Below are 4,239 nucleotides of genomic sequence, written 5' to 3'. Positions count from 1 at the left end.
AGGAGGCTGAGGCAGGAGAATGGCATAAACCCGGGAGGCGGAGCTTGCAGTGAGCTGAGATCTGGCCACTGTGCTCTAGCCTGAGCGACAGAGCTAAACTCCGTCTCAAAAAAAAAAAAAAAAAAAAAAAAAAAAAAAAAAAAAAAAAAAAAAAGAATTTCATTTGGAACATTTCTATATCTTCTTTAGCCTAATTTTAAACTGTATCAGAGCTTTGAGAATAATTACTTTCAGTGAGTTATGTGACTAGTTCTAGCAAAGTATTAAAACTTAAGGGTCTTTTTGGAAACCCTCCAAATTTTCAGATGGCATTATAAGTGAAAGCACTTCTGTGGAGGATTTTGCCCTCAAACTTTACAGTTTGGTTATCTGAGCATTTGCTATGAGAAATGGGATGTGCTAAAAATAATCCTAGCTTATTGAAATATGTGGTTTGCAAAGAAGGATGTGAGGGAAGGAAAGACAAATGTCTTATTCCTGCATGGCTTTGAGGTGTCCCATTTTGTGGAACTGTAGCTAGGCTGCAATCAGTTACTGGAGCAAAAGTTACCAATGAAATTTAGAAATGATGGGTCTAACTTCTGAGGAGTTGCCTCACGAAGAAAAAAAGCAAAATTTGAAATATCTGTTAAATGTTATCTATAATAACTAAAATAAGAGAATATTTGTGTGGAGCCTGATGATTGGCCAACCTTGGATCTTGGCAGGTCAGAGCTTTGACCTCTAGCCTTAGAGCCACTACCAAAGAGAAAATTTATGCTAAGAAGACAGTGAACAAGATTGAGCAAATTTGCAAAAGAATGGAGAAGGCGAGATAAGAGAGTAAAGGGTTTCATCCATCAGCCTGGACATCTTCATTTTTAGAGTTACTAAGAAGAGGAGTAAATACAGTAGAAATTGATGAAATCAAAACAGATATCTTAATATAACACTCTCTGAAGTTGGATGGACAAATAGACCCTTCTGATTTCACAAGGTTGAAGAAATCTAAACAAATCTGCATGTTTGCTATACTTTAAAGAAATTTAAAGTTATAGGCAAAGATGGAAACCTAACCTTCAATTGTCTGGTACAGTAAGTCTGCAATCTAATCAAGATAAGAGCAGACAAGTAGTTATGGGCCCTTCACTGGAAATCCAAGGCTAACTGCATATGACTGGGTGAAATGTTAAGACAGGTAGAGGGTAGAAACAAATCTCAGACTTCTTGAAATGGAAATTCCATGTTCTGTGGTTACAACATTTTGATGAAGGATACAGTAATAAATAGATACAAATGGATATGTTTGAACAAACTTCGTGTAAAGTGGTTTTGTTTTCTTTCCCTAAATATATTATGGGAATGGATATTGGGTCTGACTGGTGAATGTGTCCCCTGCCTAGTATTATAAAGCAAAATGCGTGTAAACCAACCTTTTCCCAGAGATCAATTGGCTATAGCAAACGGGAACCATAAGATTGCACAAGCCCTCCCAGGTTGTTACTTTGCTGTATAGTAACTCTGTGTGGAAGACAGACTAGAGATTACCGCAAAAGTCTGTGAGTGCCACTCGGAAACAACTATGAGATTTTGGACCAGAACATTTCTATTTGGGAGGAAATTATTAGTTTGCTATTGAACATTAATTAAAACTGCCTCTCTACGTCTAAAGGACATAATGTAACCATGAAACTTATTATTCCCATAATGTCTTGGGTGATATCAAAGAAACAGTCTAATAAAGAAAACAGTATCCATAAGTGATCCTTAATTAAGTGGAAATGGTGTACACCGGAACATGCTACCAGGAGAATACAAGAAGGTGCTCCTGAAGAGGCAAGCTCTGTTCCCTTAGGAATGATTCTGAATCCCCCTGAGGAGCTGTCAGACACAGTGAGCACTTGGTCACTTAGACAGAAACTAACTCACAGCTCTTTGCTGACCAACAAAACGTTGTTTGGTGTATGGTGGCAGTTCCAAGGTGAACAGGTAGTATGCTATTTGGAAACAGGTACTCTGATTTAAGAAGATAAAGGCAAATCAGCTCTGTGGGCTGTATTACATGTGGTTTGCCCTTACGTTTTGGTTTTTACTGACTCAAAGCTGATAAGTGATGGACTGGTCATAGGGTCATGCACAACGGCTCATTAAAGACATGTCCATATGGGACATTGCCCTATGGGAATCACCGTGGGAATTTAAGAAGTGCTTGAAAGCAGGATATATTAATACTTATCAGAAAACCCCCTGCCAAGACCCCTGTACCACAGGGAAAGAACAGCAGAGCCCTATGTTTGGAACCCTTATGAACTCTGCCCTTGCCTCTTTTTCTTTGGCTAATTTTAATCTGTATCCTTCTATTCTTTTATAAGCTATAACTATGAATTAAATAGCTTTCAGTAAATTCTGAATCATCTTAACAAATTGTTGAATCTGAGAGTGGTTTGGGAACTCCCTGAACTTACTGTTGGTGTCCGAAGAGAGGGCAAGGGAAGGCTGTTTGGCCTCTAACTTTATAGTTGGCCTCGAAGTCTTTGAAACTACTTCAAGTACTCCAGTGTAATTATTATTATATTTTTTTTCTGCCATTGCATTGCTCAAATTCCTGTGATGAAAGCCTAGTGAACCTTTATCAGTAAAAGTAGAGATTGAATTCTCAAGTGAATTAAATTGACAGACACAGATTCTTGTGAATTATGGTATTTATACTTTGAAAAGATGTCCACATGCAATATATACACATATGCATGCATAATTAATTTGGTCAGTTCATTTTGGTATCAATAACAATTTTTATATATAAATTTTAGCAAAATCTTTAGTCCCGTAGCTAAAAATGCACTTTTGTCTTTTTTGGTTTTTTGATTATGTGTGGATTCTTTTGCTTGGTGTTTTTTGCTCATAATACTTAAATGGAAGACATAGTTTTCACATACTGCTAATTTTAACTCATTTGATACAACTTGGGATTTCATAAACTTCTTTTATCGGGATGTTTACTGTTTTATTTCCTTAGGCACTATTACACCATTCATCCCAAATATACTTTCTTAACAAATATTTTGAGATATCATCTTTTCTTTTGTTAAGTTTGAATTCTGTTTCCAAATGGTCATGAATTTGAACTCTTGCTTCCATCTCTTACTAAGTATGTAGCCGTGGTCAAGGTTCAATTTGTCTCACAATTATTTCTAGGATAACTAAAGCAGTGTCTTTCAAAATAAATTATTATTTCTTTAATGATTGCTGTTATACCTCAGGGAAAGTCTGTGACAATACAGTTTGCAAAATGCTTACTTCTATACATTATATGGTATTTGCCATACCCAACCCTTTTTCCACAGTTGTGTAGCATTCCTATTATTTGTGCCAATATGAGGGTTACATTCCAAAAACTCCAACATTTAGGATTCTAGAATTTGCTTGTGTGTTCATTATTGTGTCTTCTTTATACAGAAACATGATCAGAAGCATATTTTTGGCAGAAGTACCTTGGTCCCCTGTTTGTAGCTACTCAAGTATTTTAGTGTTTAAAAACCTATACTCAGAATAATGAAGACATGAGCTCTTTTATATTTATTGACTGTGGCCATAACCTTTTCTATTTTATAAGCTTATTGTGGCCATGTGTTCTGACCTACTTTAAATAACTTTCTCCCACAGTTTGTTGCTTACCTCCTGTTTTACCACTAGAGGGTACTCATATATTCTTGGTATATTTCAAATACACAACTTCATTTCTCTAATCAGTAGAATTTAAATAATTCAGGAATATAAATAACTCTAAATACCAACTTTAAATAAATTATACTTTTAAATGGCGTTTATTAAATTTAATTACAACTATATACATATCAAGTAAAAGTCAAATGTTAAGTGCAGATTTGTTTCTGCCTGTATTCCCTTTAATATGTTTTTACTCTATATGTAGGAATGTAAAAATATAAGAATGATAATAATATTTATTTTACATTAAATGTATATGTGAATACTCTCCTTCCAAATTTTAATTCTTTGTAGTGATAAGGTCTATATACCCCTGCATATCTTAATTATGTGCAGTTTGCCTTTCCATTAATCAGATAGCTTTCCAATGAAGCTATTGACTGTTAATTAGCTAATATATATGAGTATTTCTTTATATACACTAAAATCAGTTGGCTTAGTGTAATTCAAGCACTATACTAAATATTTTACATTTGTTAAATAATTTATTGTTGCACCAACCAAATGAGGTAGTACTGCTTTAATCCTCATATG

Source organism: Rhinopithecus roxellana, chromosome 3, assembly GCF_007565055.1.
Source record: "Rhinopithecus roxellana isolate Shanxi Qingling chromosome 3, ASM756505v1, whole genome shotgun sequence".
NCBI classification, from domain to species: domain Eukaryota; kingdom Metazoa; phylum Chordata; class Mammalia; order Primates; family Cercopithecidae; genus Rhinopithecus; species Rhinopithecus roxellana.
The sequence above is the reverse complement of the archived record's forward strand: the minus strand, read 5'-3'. Positions refer to the sequence as shown.